Source organism: Lonchura striata, chromosome Z (genome assembly GCF_050655825.1).
Source record: "Lonchura striata isolate lonStrDom1 chromosome Z, ASM5065582v1, whole genome shotgun sequence".
Classification (NCBI taxonomy): domain Eukaryota; kingdom Metazoa; phylum Chordata; class Aves; order Passeriformes; family Estrildidae; genus Lonchura; species Lonchura striata.
In genome coordinates, this window is record NC_140740.1 from 32376256 (window position 1) to 32396362 (window position 20107).

Here is a 20107-nt window from a genome sequence, read left to right on the forward strand (position 1 = left end):
CTGTGGTTCACTCTTTCGAGAGCAGGCATGAATGATTCCTTGCTTTGGTACCTGCATCACATCAAGCCTGTGAATTGCAAACAAGCAATGTGTTCTCACAGGTTACTATGAGGACCTTGCTACTCCAAACATGTCAAGAGGAAATCTGGAGGTGTCAGAAGCAGTTGACAAAAGACTAAGACATCTTGTTTTTCCTTGCAAGTAAGGGAAAGGTGTATTCATTCATTGATTCAAAAGACAAAGGCTAAGCTCAGAAGAAAGCCCAGGGAATACTGTCTCTCTGACTATAAACATGAACACATTTTCATGAACCTCCCCAGTTTGTTGCCTGCTGAAGGTAGTGATGTTTGCAATCCACTGGCAGCAGCATCGTGAGCAGAATACAAATAAGTACTAAGAAAAAACATGATCAAATAACTCCCTAGAGAGCAAATAGGCTCTAAGCATGCCAGAGTAGAAGGCTGTGAGCAAGGGACTACACAAACCAGTCAGAAAAATTTCCACAGTTGCTACCTTGGGGAATGTTCAAAAATTGCTCAAAAACTGCAATGTGCATCTTCTAATTTCACAGAATCACATGATGGTTTCAATGGAAGGTAGCTCTAGAGATCATATTGTCCAATTCCTTTTGCTGAAGGAGGTTCACCTAGTGCAGGTTGCACAGGATTGTGTCCCAATGGCTTCTGAAAATCTCCAGAGAAGGACACTTCACCACCTCTCCTCACAGCCTGCTCCAGTGCTTTCCTACTCTCACAGTTAAAGAAGTTTAATCTCATATTCACATGAAACTTTATTCCAGTTTGTTCCTGTTGACTCTTGTGCTGTCACTGGGCACCAGAGAGAACAGTCTGGCCATCTTCTTGAAGTCCACCTTAATCCTCCATTAAACTGTCTGTAATAAATATTTAGGTAATATTAATTACGTGTTTAAAGCAGGCACCACAAATTAATAATTCAGAGCAAGTAAATACCTTCCAACGGACTAAGAATTCTACCAAGTAATAGTGAAGTCTTGGCAGCTTTGTATGAGTGCTCTACAGTATATGCAGGTACTTTCACTGGAGTAATTTTATTGCCTTTTGCAAACCATTACAATGGGTTTGTGCTCAGACTTAGCTAGACACCCACAGTGACCAAAGTTGTTGTGTTTGGAATTTGTACATAAAGAATTCAAAGATCTGGTACCATGGTTCCATGGTTCTAGTAAACATGGTTCCCTCCAACATTTTGCCCAAGTTCACCTTTTGCTTTTTCTAAGTTCCTTACATTTGCATAATATCAAATTTTAGAAATGAAATAAAAATATTAGCATGGGTTAAAAGCTAGTTTACCCATTCTTGATGTCTAAGTAGCACCAGAGAAACGGAAATTGATTAAAATATGATGCTTACCAGATATATTAAGCCATTGGATAGTTTCTAGATAAAGAGATTATTTAAAAAAAATGTTTTACAAATACATTGATCATTCTTTTTCTTTCATATTGTGTAGTCTGGATATTTTTAACATTATATATTTCATTTGTCTACCAGGATTTCATACATTTTTAAATTTGATACTTTTCTATGGGCCTGTTGAACTTTTCTAACAATAGATACTCTATTAGGCTCCCTTTTTAACCTTTGTTCTAATCTAAGAAGAAAGTTTCAGAATTACCTTACAGTAAATGAAACTGAATCTGTATACTGAAGTGAGTGGAATTACAGAGATGTTTGATACAAAGGAATCTATCTGAAGGTGGCTGTAAATATTTTTTTAGTTAATATATTAATTAGATTGTTTTCACACAAGAAGACCTGAAGCAGGGGGAGAGCAGGCCAGTGGAAACTTGCTTATGTACTATATTTTTCAGTCACAGTAGAAAATAACAATCTCATGTTGGGTAATATTGTTTAAGCCTATAAGCCAGGCAATGGTCCAGAGTCCATGCCTTGAAGAAGATAAACACAGTTTAGTGTTGTCATACAGTTCTCTTACTCTCTCCCACTCCTCTCCCTTCCTCTCCCTCTCTTTATTTTATTTTTTGGTTTTTTTTCTTTGAATTGTAGCTAATGTTTGGATACATTCTGATAACATCTCTTCTATGTAAGTTCCAGATTGCACAAGATCAGGATATTTTTCAGAGTCACATTTTTGCCTTACGGCAAAATGTTGATACAATCAAGACTGGCTTGATTACAAGCAATCACAATTTCTTAAAGTCATGTTTCATATTACTGCAATAAATCTACCACCTGAGCAGATAAAATTATACAATGGATAAAATCTTATAGTTTATTTGTTTACAAAAGAGCCAGGATGATTTTTAGGATCTTATTTCATGTTGTCCATGTAGACACAGCTGATATAAGTGCTGGCTAAGATTACGGTTTTGTTCTGCCTCCAAGAAAACATGTAGTAGTCTTCCTTTGTTGAAGGAAGTTGCCATGCCTTAGTTTTTCATTTGAGGTCTCCAGACTGATGACTGGACACAATTTTAGGTCACTGGAAGCAGCTATAAAACTATTTAAATGTTGTGCTCCTTCTTTTCAAGGTGTAGGTACCCAGCCCAGGGAAGCTGAGGTGGGTGGAAGGTGGGTGAGTGTCAGTTTTACCTGTGGACAGCCAAAACTGTCATGTGAAATAGACAGGGAGAACATCCTCTCATCCCAGCCTGTGTTTGCTTTCACAGTGGCTGACAGTGGATGGGTAAGTGAGGGCTTCTTGTTGCATTGTCTCTCGGGTTCTACACTTCAGTTACAGCAATCCCAGACAGCTCCACAGGCTGGAACAGAGTGTCTGTAAAGCTGCCCACAATAAAAGCACCTGGGAGTTTACAGCAGCTGAACGTGAGCCTCCTATGCCTAGTTGACCAAGAAGGCATCCTGGCCTCTATCAGCAACAGTATGGCCAGCAGGACCAGGCAGGGATCCTTCTCTTGTACTTGTAAATAGATATTTATTTACTATTTGCTTTCATTGTTGATCTACATGAAATACATCTTTGGGATTTTTAATTGAAAGTGCTACCTGGTGATCTGTTCTGTAGTTGTTCATTACAATATTTAAAAGAAAAGAAAAGACTTTGTGATTGGATTTGTAGTCTTCTGTCCTTAGTGTGTTTACATTCCTATTGATTCAGTTAATGCATCCATCAGGGAAATAAAAATGTTAGGTCTCATTTAATTAGACCAAATTACTTATGTGGCTTTTACATAGTTTTGCTTGGTTTTTTCTCTTATGGGAGCCCCATTAACATGTGTTGAGCTTTGCATTTTGTTTAGAACCAAAAAATAACTGTGCAACATCATTTCAATGAATTAGAGTCCTATGTATCTTATCAAACAATACAAATCAAAGAGCATTAAGTGAACATCCTTTAAAGTAACATTTAACTTTAGAAAATAATCAGAAAGCTGGAGGAGCTAAAATTACATGGTTTGAATATCCGCTGCTCTATTTCTTTTTTTATCAACCTCTTTGTACATTTAGAACTGTATCTGACTGCAAAGTAAGTTCCAGATACAAAAAAGTCTTAATTGTAGACAAGAACCATGTAAACATCTGTAGGTAAATATCAACATAATATAGCTATCAGTAGTAGAATAATCTTACATTATATGCAATTATGCAATCTATGAGATAGAAGAAGACTTTCTGGAACATGGATTCCAGAAGTCTGAGACTTTCCCCTTTAAAAGTAATCTTAATACAAAAAATTATGGAAGTACCTTGTGAATCCTTGATCTAGAGTTTTTGAAAATCCATTAAAGCTTTTTTTTTGAAAAGCATTTCCTTTAATATGCATTTCTATATGCACCTATGTGTTTATAAAACAGATGAAAGTAAGTGGCAAACCTTTCTATTTCTTAATTTTTCCCATTCTGCCATGGTCCCAGCATTTCTTTGTGCTAGACTTGCCTAGAAATGTCACAAGCAACTTTATAAGTCACTCAAAATGAACAGTAATGTTAAAGAAAACAAGTTCTTTACTATATTGAACAGCTTTTATAATGTTAATAATTAGATTCTCAGCTAAGATAAATTTTTGCAATTCCTGTCTAAATTAGAGTTTTCTTTCTTCTATAAATCTTCCATACTATGCAAAAAGAGTAGCTTATTTTTCCTGTGAATCTATCCTGAAACACAGTTTTCCAAAGGGAAAAGACTTAAAAGGGATTCTCAAATATACAAGAAGTTAATAATTTGTACTAGTGGACAACCCTCTATTTTCTGCTTGTTTTTATTTTCATAGCAACTTATAATCAATATATCAGTAAATCAGGAAGACAGCAATTACCTTAAAGATCTAATTTGTTTTCAGTAAGAATGTATCTGTAAGTAGTTAGACGAGTACAGAGTCAAAGTTTTACCAGAAGTCATTATGCAGCAACTTCCTGAGCATCCTGGGAACACTGTAGTCTCTTTCTGATTACAGAGGGCTTTCATTTCTTGTAAATTTATCAGACAGAATTTCTGAACTAAGTAAATAGTTTTCTACACTATTAGGTGCATGATATAACACTGGAAAACAAGATGGGTCTCTGGACATAAAAATACAGGGTCATTCACCCTATTGAGTCTTTTTTTCCCATATGCAGTATGCATGCAGTTAAAACACATTGTTTACAGACATTACTGTGTTTCATTAACTAAGCTAAGTGAACAAAAAATAGTAATAGAGTCTTTAACAACTGAAGTTTATTCTAAGAAACTGTCCCCTACAAACACTACAAGAACAGGAATTCTGTGCCCATAGACAATAAAAAACTGGTAAACTGGTAGCTCCAGCTCTGACCATTGGAGAGAAACCTATGCATTCTCTGTAATGATTAATGCTCCTCATGAGTAAGAAAGCTTTTTCTTTCTGCCCAGATACCTGTTAAGACTTTCTCAACCCTTAGCACTTTCAGGGTATCAAGAGGTGTAAGCAAGCAGGATGGGCTGAGACACCCGTGTAAGTCACAGGAGCGCATGACAGAAAAAGAAAAGTGTTAAGCCACCTCTGTTTGGAGTGTACCAGAACCGCATCTAACCCAAAGAGATTGTAGTCCCGATTAGTCTTAGTGCAGTAATGGAAAACCATCAGATTCATTCAGTATTCAAGGTAAGCAGCAGTATAACAATTTGTTTCACAACAAAAAGTTGACAGAACAAATCCAAAACAACTCTGTGTGCATGTTTACATGGGAAGCTATTGGCATCAGCAGTGCATTTGAAGGTGTGCTTCAAGTCCCTTATGCTTTTTGTAACATTTTCAAATTCATTGCTGTCTTCAAGATGACAGGAAATCCAGGTCTGCCTTCCTCCTGGGAGATCTTTATTCACAGACAAGTCAAAAACCCTTGACAAAAGGCAACCAAGGGAACTTGCTGACCTTTTAGCTGCCTGTCTAACATCAGTGCAAGTATTGCTTCCTGATAAAATGAGAAATTCAATTTAAGGGGAAATATAGCAGGTATTTGAGTAGGCTCTCATTTTATTTTACTTCTTGGGCTGTCTCTCAAGCAGAAAACAAATGTAAATAAACAATAATTCATTCTTCATTCCTGTGCAGTTACCAGAGCTAACAATGCTACACACCAGGGTAACATCATTCTTGCACCATGGCCCACCCTTTTGTCCGCTCTCTTGTTAACTAATTGATGTTTATGTCCCCAAAATAAAACTGTCATTTAGAAAGCCTAGCTTCTTAGTATCCTATTAGTTTTGTCCCTGATTTTAGGAAGAAAAGATCTCTTCATTGAGAACTGATCATTAATACTTTGGAAATTAGCTGATTCCTCCATCATGTTTAGCCATAGTAAATTCCATCATTTGGACATCAGATATAATGCCAGCATGCACGAAGCTTTCAGAGTTATTTAGGTAGTCTAGTTTGGTTCCCAACACAGTAAACACCTGCCCAGTATGAACCTCTTTTGGTCTTCCATACTTGTCCAAACAGAACCATTTGCTTCTTCCATGATCAGTCTGAAAGGCTTGAGCTTCTTGTTGAAAGCCTTGATTGAAGAATGCACTGAAGAGTGGCTCACCTCTCCTATGAGGAAGGGGTGAGAGACCTGGAACTGTTCAGCCTGGAGAAAGGAAGGCAGCTCAGGGGAGTTTTATTAATGCACATAAAAATTTGAAGGGAGGATGAAAAGATGATGGAGCCAGGCACTTTCTGGGGGTGCACAGTGACAGAGCCAGTGGCTATAGGCACAAATTGAAACAGAGGAGATTTCCTCTGACAGTAAGAAAACTTCCTGCTGGGGATGACCAAGTGCTGGTGCAGGTTTCCTAAGGAGGTGGCTGAGTCTTCATTCTTGAAGATATACCAAACCTAGGTAATTGGCTCTGAGTGACCCTGCTTGAACAGGCAAGCTGGACCAGATGGAGGTCCCTTCTAACCTCAGTTCTTCTATGATTATGTGACATATGAAGGCCGTTTGAAGTCAACAGATAACCTGGACTACTTCAAGGAGAAGAGTTGTCATTTTATAAATAGGAAGAAAATTATTAGAGAATGGATCTCCAAATTTGAGAAAGACTGAGATTAACATTAAAGATGCTTCGATTCACACACACTGATTTAGAAAACCTCCCTATTGTGTTCTGCCAGTATTTTTGTTGGTTGGTTGGCTGGATAGGGTTTTTTGGTTTTTGTGGGGTTTCTTTGTTTTTAGTGTACTAAAAATTAAAACATTCCAGAGAAGTTACCTTCTCTGCTTTGGTGTGTACATAAGAATGTATTATTTTATGTGCATGTGGGACACACATGATACAGAAGTTTCAAAACTAAATTTTCTGATGATTGTAGAAAATAACAAATGGATATAATTAAATTGTGGTATGTTTTGAAAATTAGCACCAAAATGGGGAAATATTCAACTACAAAAATTAGTCTTTTGAGTCTTAGAGATTTATATATCAGGCTTGATTTGTACATGTTTATTGCATATGTAAGAATTTGGTGCTACTTTTCTTCAAGCAATTAGCAATAGTAGTATCTGCAGTAGAGATGCATATGGAAGTGAAGAAACCAACAATCAGAGGTCCAAGTCAACAAAAGAGCTGAAATCTATGTTCTTCTTTGTTTTTTTGTTCTGCCCTCTCTGTAAAACTGCAGTGAATATTGATGCACGAGTCCCAAAACTTTTCCCTGTGACATAACCAGTAAAATTAAAAATATTAGGAATTTTTTGTCCTTCATTCATGTCCACAGTAACAAACATTATCATACATGTTCTGTATGTGCAATCTGAGTCCCTATCATTTTGACTGAGTAGTGAAGATTTTCTGTTATTAATTTTTTAGCTATTAATTTCTGCCTTTTCTCTTCAGGCAGTAGGATAGGAAAGGGTTTATTTGAAGAGACTTTATAAGAGAAAGGAAAAGGGCAAGAAATTCTGAAGGAAGCTGTCTGTTCTGCATTGCTTCAATGATGATATATCTTTGGTTGTTTAATTGGGTTTTTGTTTGTTTTTAAAAGGGACTGTTTTAGTATACTGAAGATACCCTAAGGACATAAACCAGTCAGATCTTAACAGCTGTTTCATATTCAGGCCACACATCCTATAAGGAATGAAACCTGCCCTCTCAGAATGGCCTTAGCTTCTGTGTGAACAAAGAAAAGGCAAAACAAATTGTCATTAAAGACAAAAATGAGCCAGCTGCTTTTCCAGGCAAAGTTGTCTCTTCTATTTATAGTTGCTGAAATGGTCCATTCTGTGCACTGCAGGGCATATATTCTGGTACCACCCATTAGTATGATTAAACTTTATTGCATACTTCTGCAGTGTGCAAAAAGCAGGGACTTTACCTGTGAGAGGCTGGAATGGGATTGCGATAGGTTATTTATTCAGATGTTCATATAATCTTTCAGTAAACTCATATGTGCAGGGTAATCTCTTCAGTAGTCAGTACCAAGATTTTATGCTAACCAGCATAAATTCCTGCATTGCATTACTTTGCCTGCCTGTGCTTATGCTGTTTATCTGAATCTGGATCATCTGAAGGAATTTATGTCATTCCCAAGTATGAGCTGAAGGAAATCTCCTCAAAGTTGTAATGGTTGCTGTCACTGCATTGTTATTGAGTTCTGAATCAATGGCATGGGATCAGTTCAGTGGCCATCAAAAAGGGCACATTTTGTACTCTCTGGGGGTACAACAGTTCATAACAGTGCCTGTGGTTGTGTGAAGAAGCATAATTATTCTCTATTCCAAAATAACATAGATATTTCCATGTGAAGTAAAAATATACTGTGTAGCAATGTTCCCTATATGCTGCAAATCTTATTCTTCCCATGTCTCACTCTGCAAAAATTTCAACTTTTGGGGTATGGTAACAGTGTCATTGCAAAATATAAATTAAACCAATATAAACTGTTTTCTAAACCTGACCATGGTACTCACCATCTGTGAGTTCAGAAGTAAAATGTGGCCTCAGATAAAAGATGTCACACAGCAGTTTCTTCATGGCATTAACCTCCAAGTATTCTACAACATGGGTGCATGAACTGGAATAAGTACAGTATCATAAGAGCTGAGAAAAGAGGGAAGAACTGGTGACTGCACAACATATTCTGAATTTACAGGAGTGGGCAAGACACACTTAATTGCAGGGAATGGTGGCAAAGCTGACATTCATCTGTATATTGTACCTTTGTTGCTGAACACAGAAGATGCTGGCTTATTCTGCATTTTAAAATGAGACTTATCTTGGGCTGCTCTATCTTCTTTCTTGACTACAGGTGGCACAGTGCCACTTTGGTCCCACTGACTGCCAGATAAAATCACCAGCAAATATAATCACCCCAAAGCCAGGTTCTCTTTTTTTCACATTTGTTCACTTGCCTTGAGGGAATTGCAAAGATACTGACCAGAATAGACCTAGGAACACTAGGAGGAGACCTTCAAGTAAAACTGCAAAAGGATTTTTTCAGCACAACCCAGCTGAAGTGAGTTGCCAGATCTATCAGAGGTGTCATCTTTGTCTAGGAGTGGACCTTTATAAAATATGAGCATGACAATATATTTCTTAGGTGAGAAGGAGCTTAAGCAAATGTGCCTGTTTTAGAAAGGAAATTTTCCTTGTGTCTTGCTACAGCCACCAAGGGATGAGTAGTAATAGGTAAGGACACATGCAGGGCTTACCCCTTTTAAACAAAGAGCACTGCTCTGTAGCATCAGAAGAAAAATAATTGTACATTCCTAGTTCCCTGTCCTATACACTTCCCATGCCCTCCTAGTGCTTGTACAAAGGGGCAGGACCTGCCACCATTCTGCCATGAGTAATGTCTAGCTTTGCAGAGAAAAAAGGTAATTTTCATCAGGCTCACTCCAGCAGATACATTGCATCTGACAGCTCTCCTGCTGTAAAGGGTGAGTTGGGTTGGGTGGGGATAGAAATGGAAGTCTGTTCAGCAAGCTTTCAGCTGGCAGCTGATCCAGAGATAGCTTTATTTTCAGTCTGGGGCAGTGCTGAGTATACGTCTTGAGGTCAGGGAGGCAAAGCAGATCCCTCAGGCTTCAGTTCCTTCCCCAGCCCTGTCTTTCTCTGTTGTTTGTAAAAAGCATAAGGGAATTCCTGGAAGCAATTTACAGCCCAGTTATCTGTACAATCTACAGGATTCAAAATAAATTTAGAGATAAATCAAGGGTAATCCAGTTGGGTTTTCACAGTTTATCCCTGCAAAGCTTGTAATTTTCTCAGTATATTTATTGCTCCTGGGTCTGGATATCCATGTCTGATATCCATTTCTGACAATGGATATAAATAAAATTGACAGATTTGTTATTTAAGTTTAAATAATATTTGATAGAAATTGGTGGTTAATATTGTATTTTGTACTAACAGTTCATCTAGAAACACTACTTTTTTCTAATTTTTCCTTACACTTCAAAAATTTCTTCACCCAGCATGAAGAAAATGAACCATCTGTGTGCCTGCATGAAACTGTCTCTCTGGCAGTTCCCCTGGCTGAAGTGCAGGTTCTCTGTGGAGGAGACCCAGACAGCTACAGAGTATTGATCACAAATGAAAAGTCTATAGTAACAAATCCTAGGGATAGCTCACCATTTCTTTTTTCTGAAGACCTTTTCAAGCCTTTCTCTAATCACTGGGTAGAAAGGTGTAAATTAAATCAGCCAATTCAGGCTTTGGAAGTGCTTAGCAGGCAGGATGCAGCAGGAGAACATATAAGAGTTTCAATTATTGCATTTCTGCCACCTTCCAAATTTACATTCAAGTCATAATTTCTGAAAGTAAGCATAAATAAGAATTAAATATCTGCTAAGTCTTTTTTCTTCTGTCCTTTGATTAGAGTTGTATTTGATTTATGACTCCCAAAAGAGAGCCAAACTTCTATTATGTGACTTTTCTTCTGTAAATTGTTAAAGAATCACAAAAATGAAATACTTCACAGCAGGTTTTTCTTCTATTGCTACCTGCCTGTGGTATTAGCTTTGTCCCTTTCTCAAATCACTCTTTAGTAGGTGACTTTTTTTTTTTTTTTTTTTTTGGTAGGGAAACATTACAGTTTGTCTGTCTCTTTCTGTGAGTTTCTCTGAAGACAAGTGATTTGGCTGTATCAGCTGTTTGATGCTTCTGCCACTTTCTATGTTGCAGTAGTTTCAATGTTAGTACCTGAAATATGTTAAAAAACCTAAATAATTTATTTAAAAAACACACCCAAACTTTGCATAAGAATGTGGCAAGTTGTGTATTGAATACTGTTAAAGGCTACATAGGATTTCATATTATTGGTCAAAGCAGGATTTGCTTACCCCCATTACACATCTGAACCTTTTCTTCCAGAGTTCTCAGCTCTGACAGAAATGTTCCTCTGAATTCCAGTCTCTGTTTATTTTTTGCCTGGTCATTTTTATTTTTCATTGCATCAACACTGTCCTTAGACAGCTGGTCTCACTCTGAAGGTATTTATACCTAGCTGTACTTACAGAACAATGTTTTTTACTTTGGCTTTAATTTTCATAAACAATCCTAAAGCTCTAAGAAATTGTAAGAAATGATGCCATGGAGGGCATAAATCTGAGAGCATAATATCTAAAACTTTATAGGCCATTGTCTTATCTAGCCCTTATAATGATTTTTTTTATTTCTTCCCCAAGGTAAGCACACCTTTAAGTACTTCGAGCTTGACTACTAGTCCAGACCATTTCTCTTATTTCTGTTACTTTGCCTATTGAACTGGTAATTGCTGTTCTTGCAGTATGTTATGCAAGCTTCTTGCAGCAGTATAAAAACATTTCAGAAACTTCTCTTCAGTCACACTCAAATTCTTCAATTAACTGTATCTGTCACTTTCATCGGTGTTTTTCTGCAAGACTTTTGCTACTATCCATGGTAGTTTTAATTTTCCTTATCATCCTTCTTTCTCTTCTTCTTTTTCACCTTCTGTTCTGTGCTTTTATGACTGAGGGTTTTTTCATAAAAAATTAGGTTTGGAGAATACAGTACTGTTTCACTTTGCTTTAAAGTTCCTGTCATATATGGTAGCATCTTTTCTGAAAAGAGAGTGCCTTGGGGCCCAAGAACAGTCTGTCTGTCAGAGGGGCATTTCTCAAGAAAGCAATTGTGCAGTTGACTTCCCTCCTCATCTTGTCATCCTTCTAGAATAAGTCATTTTGAGCCTCCTTTCTATTCATTGCCAATCTTTTTCTGGGGGATTTTGTACTGTCATTAGTGGGAAATCTAGCAATAAATCAGGATTATCCCCTTATTTTATCTGTGCTCCTACATACCAACCGGTCTCCTGGTGGTCAGTGACTCTTACCTGGCACTTCTCAAGTGCCAGTCCAACCCCTTCTGCTCAAGGAGACAGTGCCTTCTGATGCTGGGTTAGCATTTCATTTCTATTCCATCCTTGCAGAACTTGTCACAGCCCAGAGGTCAATGCTCTCCACTGGCACAGTGTTAAACCCTTTAGCCATCATTGCTGTCCCACATTTCCCAGTACAACAAGGGGTTACTCCCTGTTCCCTTCTCTTTTCCCAAGAGGCCAGAGCTCTGGAGTGCAGCCACAAAGCAGTCATGCAGAGCAGTGCTGGCTGCCCCTGGGTGTGAGCCAGGTAGTTGCAAGACCTGCAGAGGTAAAATGAGCACAGCAAAATCTATACAGGAAGATTACATGTTTCACCCCCAGAAGAAACCTCAGATTTGCAGAATAGAAACTGGGCTGACGTGGTTTTAATTTTTAAGAATTCCTCACAAGAAGTCTCTGCTTAAAACACTATTTGCACTTCTTACAGCAATGATTCTGGTAAATGTCTGAGTAGAAGCATCAAACTTTTTATAATTCTATCTAGTTAGTTCAGTCAGACAAATATAGTGGCTCAATGACCAGCTTTAATTGTTTTTTTATTTTTTAATAGCTCCCATAGAACTTTTATTTTTTATTATTTGCATGTTTCTTGTTTCAATATTCTTTTGAGAAGAAACTTATCCAATAAGTAGAGAAAAAACATTCTTAGGCAATATTCTCAAAATCATAACAAAATGTAACTTACTTTTAATCCTGAAAATACAAACCCCAACCAGTCAACGAATGAAACAAAAAGGAAGAGCCCTAACAAACACAAAACAACATCAAGAACAAACAAAAACCCACCATACAGGAATTTTATAGTGCCTCTATTTTACTATTTCCTACTTCCTACCTGTTTCTGACATCATTTCATTCTTACCAGTGTTATAACTCTCTTATAACAAATTATTAATAACCAGTATGAGGTTAACTTTTGCACAGGCTTATTTTGAAGATCTGGCCAGGCTTCAATATCAAAAGGCAAATTGCAGCTTGAGATTTTAGTTGCATCTATTAATTTCTCTTTATTTTGTGGAAAATCTTGTATATAGTGCTACATAAAAAACATTATTTAGTAATATACATCTATGTAGACAATAAATTTTGTTAAGCAGTGCAGTCTTCAGCATACAGCATTGACAGGCAGAGAAGATAAGTTGCCCTCTAAAAGCTTATATCCTTATTCTGAGTCCATTACCCTAAATGGTGGAAAAGTCAGAACTGAGACCTCTTTGCCATCTGGCTGTCTTTCAGTGTTTTCTTCTACAAAACCTATCTCCATTCTATTTACAGATTGAAGGGCATGTATGGAACTGGCTCAAAAGTCCAAAAACCTTTCTTGTATCTGTGGAAGTAGCAGCCTCTGATCATAGACTCTGTGTAAATGCAACAGAAGTAATCCTAGCAATACATTTAATAGATATTTGTAAAGAAAAGTGAAATACAGAGAGATCCCTTCAATCTAGAGTACCTGTTGCTCACAATTTCGGAAAAAGAGGTGCAAGAGTATAATTCAAGCGTGAGACCAAAAAGGAAAGTCAATAAATATCCTAGTGATTAGATACAGATCAACCTAAACTGCATACAATGGAGTTAGGAGTTATTTTTACTTTTTTTCCCCATTAGTAGTATGCTATCAATAAATCCACAAATAAAAGTATATCGGATTGTCATCAGCCTTTTCTTAACTCACTTTGAAAATATTCATCTTCTAAATCTCTGGGCTTCTCACTCAAGCCCACCCCTGGCAGACTGGCAGTGACACTCCCTGTTCTTCCTGTCTCTTGCTCTTAAATGTTTTCATAAATGAATTTACTGTTATAGGTTCTCACTATCCGTGCCAGTTTGGGGAAACACATAACTTCTAATAAGGTGCAGGCTGTACACATGTTCCTTTTGGGGACTGGTATAACAGCTTTTCATAAGCATTGTGTCAGCAAAAGGAGAAAAGTATTAACATTCCTCTGTTCTTAGCCAAGAGATTTCCTCAAGAATTCTTCAGTGGGCTGTTTTCAAAAAAATTCATTGCAATAATGCAGCTGTTGCATCAGCCAAGCATTGTCCTCTTACAATTTGTGTGGGTAATTTGTGTCTAGATAATTTCTGTACTAGGTAGTTACTTTCTAGGTACTTTCTGTGCTTCTATCTTGGACCAGTCTAATCCCACACAAATCCCCGCTAGTCAAGAGTCAAAAGTCTACAGGTCCTCTCTGCATTTGAGTTCTTGTAGGAAATTTCAGCACTGAAACACTGAAGTGCTGCAGAAAACTGCTTCATATTGTCATCATAAAGTATTCCTTTGCCTGTACAGAATAAAACAATGTGTTAGGGTCAAAAACTATCACTTTCAAATTGCTAATATTATGTTGCTTTCAACCACTTCCTGTCTTCTTCTTAGAAAAATAACTTTTGAACAATTTTACTCTATAGTGGATTTTATTCTCAAAATCTGTGTTTTCTGGCATTGTGTTGTGTAAATGCCCTAGTATTACTAAATAATATTGTCCTCTGACAAAATCTTAATTTTTTTTCTCATTTTTTTACTTTACTGAGTTTTCCTGTTTATTTATTAAAAATTAAATATATATGCAGCACTCAGAAATTCAGTTTCTTAAATGGAAGAAAGTTACAACACAAAGCCCTCATTTGCAAATTAAATTTTATTATTTTACTGGACAATGGGTTATTAAATAGAAAAATGAGAAAGAGAATTTAATATCTTCAAAGAAATATTCTAAACCAGTACCTTAAAAAATCAGCTGGGGGCTATGAATCCTATTGGGAAAACACAGGGATTTTGAAAGTAGTTTTTAATGGCATGTGAGATACTTATAGCAATAATTAGACTCAATTAAATGACAAGATAAATTATTATTATTTTACTTATTTTTAGTGTTTAACATTTAGATTATGGTTTACATCAGAGGATCTTTGCTTTACCTGCAGCAAAGAATGCGTCATTCTGGATAAACATCCAATCCTTTTAAACAAGAAAATTCAGACTTAGATGTGGCCAAAACACCTTGCCTCTGGTCCCTGCATTGGCACTGGCCAATCTTCCACACACTCTCCAGCACCAGATGGTGAATAGCTGTGCTACAGAGAGAAGCATGTGGGCTGGACCACTTTGGCACAGAGTGACTGGCAGCTGGTGTAGCCAAGATACAGGCACCACAATCCACTGAGGAGATTAAGGTAGGTAAACACAAGCCTGTATGTCCTGCGAGTGGCAAATAAATAGACAGGAGAGCAAGCCAGCAGCATCCAGTGCTACCAGTTTGTGAAATGCAGAAAATGTACTGTTCTTACCTGTGGAGTCGGGGACCTCTCAAATCCCCTCTTACAGCATTGGCATTTCCTAGTGCAACAACCTGCTAATAAACTTGATGAACTAGCACTGGAAAATACTAAACGCCTTTCCTTTGGGAAAGTCTCATCACTGTGATTTAATTCCCTGGGTATCTCCAATGCTAGTATCATCTTTTGACCTCAAAAATGCTTTTTTCAGCACCTGTGCTCCAGGAAGCTGTGATTTCAGTGGTTTCAGCTTCCCATACTGACCAAATCAAGAATCCCATAGAGGAGTCTATGAAAAGAATTAGTTTCTATACTGAAAATAAAAGTAAATTATAAATTATTACAATGTTATTACTTATATTACTAACATTGTTATGTTATATTATATTAATTATATTATATTATATTATATTATATTATATTATATTATATTATACTAATTATACCATATTATACCATATTATACTATATTATACTATATTATACTATACTATATTATACTATACTATATTAGACTATACTATACTAGACTATATCATATCATATTTTATTATATTACACTACATATTACAATTTGGCAAAATTAGTGTACACTTTTAAGGACCTTATTGATATGTACATATTTTACTTATGAAATTTCACCGGAACTCTCAAAATGTAAAATGCTACCTGACCTTTTTCCACTGTACGTATGTAAAGTCTGATCTATTGGAAACCAAGTGCTTTTTATGCTGCATGCGCCCATTTGAGATCCAACACTCAGCATCCCTTGCAATCATACCTGGCAGCTGAAATACCTTGCTGCCAGCCACAGGGAGTAAAAGCATTCCTTTGCCACTTTACACTGTTTTGTAATACCCCTGACTTTTGTTTTGGCTGTCCTGCCCTTTCCCTTTCCTTTGTCTGGAAATCAAAAAAATGTATTTAGTTACCAAACCATCTTCCTGATTTCATATAATCTAAGAGCTGCCCCTCTAAGGATTTAAACCATACTTGTCATTCCTGACTTAAGCAGACAGTCACAGAGTTGAATCTGAAATCTGAAAAGCAAAGTCCCTTCCTGGGTTTTTCTTGCTGTTTGAGCAATATAAGGAAGTTTCCATTTTTTCTCTCTGTTGAGCAGTGTGAATGCCTGAAGAGCAAATTACTCCATCCTCAGTGCCACAGTGAAGCTATTATAATAAGATACCATTATATCAGCCCATGAAGACAATGAGAAGGCAGGCATCATCCTCAGTGCTTTTAACATCCCTGTTCTGACATGAGGTGACATACTAGCCTGCAAAATTTTGGCTGCTGAGGAAAATGTGCAGATGTCCTGAGAGATTAGATATGCCCACGTGAGCCTCAAAAAATGGAAACTAAACGTGACTGAAACATGTCAATGTCCACAGCTTCTGTCCCTTTTCAGGGGGACTTTGTCCTATACGTGTGCACTGATATTTTAGCCAGCTCTGGACACAGGGATGGGACAAGAGGGAGCAGCTCCCAGTTCTCCTTCTCCCTGCCCCAAATGGCACTGCTGATAAGGTACTCGGTGGCATCAGCATCAGCAGGGGCGCGAGGCAGTGCTGGGCCCACAGGGAGATAAGGGCTGATGGATGGCATGGATGACCTGGGGGATGAGATAACGCTGGGACCTACCCAGCAAGTATGCAGTGGGAGGAGATGTTCCCTGCTACTGCCACAGCCCTATCTCTTGCTGCTGTTTGGGAAGAGGTGAGGGCCTGACCCTGTGTTTTTTCAGTTTTTTACAAGAATGTTTCCACCTTATTGAAGTGAAAATGTTACCTGGCAAAAAGTTGGAAAGAGACTCCATGCCTTCAAAGGCCTTCCTGACCCACACATGTACGCCTTTGTCAGACTCCTCTAATTCCTTGTCCTCCTTCTTGCTCAAGCATAATGTCCCCAGTGACCATAAGTGTTTGGTAGGTTATTTCCCTGCTTCAGTGCCACTTCACGCACATCAAATTTTACCTTTACTTGGTAATACAAAAATCTTCCATCTCTGAGCTGGTGTTCTGACATCGGGGTTTTATAGTCATTGCTGCAACTGTAAAATTCAGTATAAACCAGCAGAGGACAATATGCTCTGTACTTTTTTGAAAAAACACTGTAAAATGAGATTTTCAAAGTTGTATTTTCACCCTTTCTCCTCACACAATCCCATTATATTAAAAAACCCCAAACCAAATTGGTGAGTAATCCTTTGGATCTTACTAGTGTAGCGTTGATAATGCTGCTGTCACAAAGATATCTGCAAAGATGAGTGTATTAGGGTTTTTTTTACAAAAAGTCAAAAAAGAAAGCTTTTTATTTTAAATGTGAGTGCATGGAATGTGGGAAATAAGAGAAGACAATATTTATTGTCTTTTGAAGAAATTTTTAACATTATCAGCTGTTGGTGATGTCTTTTTGGGAGTGAAGTCTCTTCAGCAAATGAATGTTTAATAATCCTCATGCTCTCATTTTTGTAATTATTTCAGTCTGATATTAAATATTACTTGTTCAGATGTTTCTCTGATGCAAGGTATGTGTGTCAGTGTTTGGATAGAGAAAAATTGGATTCATATCTCTGTTATGCTTTCAAATTGCTAGGTCAGATTTGGGTCTCTGGCTGTAAATTCTTCAATTCTATTCTAACCCAAAGGAATGTGACAGATTTAATACCTAAAATAAGTTATTAACTGCAATGATGCATAAACCAGTGGCACTTTCCAAAAAAGTAGCCTATGCTGCTTATGCTTCCTAAAGAAAAATTAAAATATAATCCTATCTCCTTGTTTCTTACAGTTCTTGCAAAAATTTTCTTGATGAATCCACCAAAAACTTGAAACTCATGTGCTCATAAATACAATCTCCTGAGATTTTTTATTGCAGCAATATTTCTGTCAGGATTAGTTACCCTTTCAAAATTTAAAAAGCAAGAGGAATTCATATATGCACAAAGCATTGAAGAATCACTAGCTATAAACAATAAGTGCCTGTACCTACCATGAAATGTTTATAGAAGACTAATATAGAATTATGGGCTGTGTGGAAAAAAATCAAGAAAGATTGGGCGAGTAGGGAACTTTGCCAGCCTGTGCATGTGCTCAGCAGAAAAATAGAGTGACCTGTTGACTTTGTAAGATTGAAAACACTTGGATTTGTTTCTCCTGCAGGCTAGTAAGTTATAGTGGGCTCCATGCTTCCCACATCAACCTGGTTTATCCCTGCTTTTGTGGCAACCCTTGTATGGACCATCAAGGTGGAAGTCACAGTTCCTACACACAGTTTTGCCTTTGAGGGATATATTTTTCAAATTCTTCCCAACTAACTGGCTCTGTTCAAGAGGAGAGACTGTTACATTTCCATCTTTAGGTATTGAATGATGATTTTAGGACTTAGAGAAGGTAAACTATTGTGCTTGTTAATAAATAAATTTTGTTTTAAGGTGTTAGAGAATTTGTTCCCAAGCAGCAGTCTAAAGAATCACTGGGCTACTGTGAATGTCTGTATTTGGAGAAAGGTCTGTGGGAAAAATATACTAATTTTTATTTCAAAAACTGAACCAATAAGGAAAAAAACCTAGACAAACAGGGTAGAACTCCAGCACACAAACCAGATCTGGGATTTTTTTTATTTGAAATGGAACCATGTATCTCCACAGCTGGTATTCGCTTAATATAAGCTAAAAAAACCTGCCATTCCTCACATTTCACATCCTGATATCCTCAATAATTGGCTAGAGCATTGGGCATATTGTTATTGCCTGGTATCTTATTCTTTTTGCAGCTATTGCATGAGTAACAAAACATGAGCAGGTTTTTAATTTTTTAAATAATAATATATTTTTTCAATCATTACATTACCTTCCTTTGTTGTACCTTCCTTCCTGAAGATTCCTATGTCCCAGACAAGAAGCATAGTTTCAGGATTTTATCTCTCATTTTGACTGCAAGATTTATCCTAAATCTGAAAAAGAAATCACCTTTTTGTATTTGCTGTCAAAAAAACTTAAACTGAAAATTTTTCACTTGGCCCTAAGTAGATGCAGATTGTAACACATAGCATTGAGCTATTCTACAAGAAATGAACTTCAATGAGTGTTAAATCCTTTCTGCTAAAACTGTGGTGTTTTGGGAAAACTAACTACTAGGCTAGAGGCAAGAGAATTTAAAAAGCTGTCATGAAAGCCTATGAGAATGAACCTGGCTTACCTGCAAAGGACAATTTTATATTTTAAGCAGAAGAATAATCACAGGAGAGGGTTGTAATGTATTATTCTCCTAGGAGTGTTCTCATTATGATTTTCATTGTGCACATTCAGAAACCATGTTTAGTAAGAATTAAATATTTACACTGAAGTAGTGCTGTAAACAGGTTCCTAGCTGCTACCCCACTAAGCACTAGTGATAAAGGCAAATGATTGAAAGACACTACTTTATACTTTGATGATAATCTTAATACATTTATGGCATTTTAAACTTGCTTTTTGGTTTTTTCAATATTATGCAAAGTAATTAGATATAGATATAGCTAGATTATGATATAGATATAGATTATGATATACAGATATAGATGATATAGATAGATGTATATAGATATAGATATAGATATAGATATAGATATAGATATAGATATAGATATAGATATAGATATAGATATAGATATACAGATATAGATAGAAACAACTTTATCATGGCTAAGTGCTTGGGCCAAAGTGACAAATTATAAGAAATCTTCAAGCTGAGACTGCTGTGCTACCTTTACTTCACCATGCCATGTCTAGTTGAAGCTGGGATCCCAAATCAGTGGGGAACATTCTGTATGTATAAATCACTATCAATCATGTGCACACTTACATCTTCACCCTTGTTTGGTTATGAGAATAATTTTCTGTTGTCTTAGGTACCCTTGGAATTTCTGATGGTTTATCAGTAGTTGCTCTTATACTGAATTATATGTTGCGCTGTGACAGAGTGATCAAATACATTTTGTCTTTCACACATTATGCCACGTCATTGCAAAGGGCACC

General features: G+C 36.9%; 2 long non-coding RNA genes across 6 annotated transcripts in view; one reads left to right on the forward strand and one right to left on the reverse strand.

Annotated features, from left to right (window-relative positions):
- Positions 1–20107, reverse strand: part of LOC110479152 (uncharacterized) — a 74052-nt gene that overhangs the window by 35754 nt on the left and 18191 nt on the right. For 4 of the 5 annotated variants that reach the window (XR_014951601.1, XR_014951602.1, XR_014951600.1 and 1 more), the window contains one exon: positions 1–19044. This is a non-coding gene — a long non-coding RNA (uncharacterized LOC110479152). The remainder of the gene's footprint in view (positions 19045–20107) is intronic. The other variant, XR_002466872.3, reaches the window with a different exon arrangement.
- Positions 14417–20107, forward strand: part of LOC146763764 (uncharacterized) — a 22027-nt gene continuing 16336 nt past the window's right edge. The window contains exon 1 of the long non-coding RNA XR_014951604.1: positions 14417–14985. This is a non-coding gene — a long non-coding RNA (uncharacterized LOC146763764). The remainder of the gene's footprint in view (positions 14986–20107) is intronic.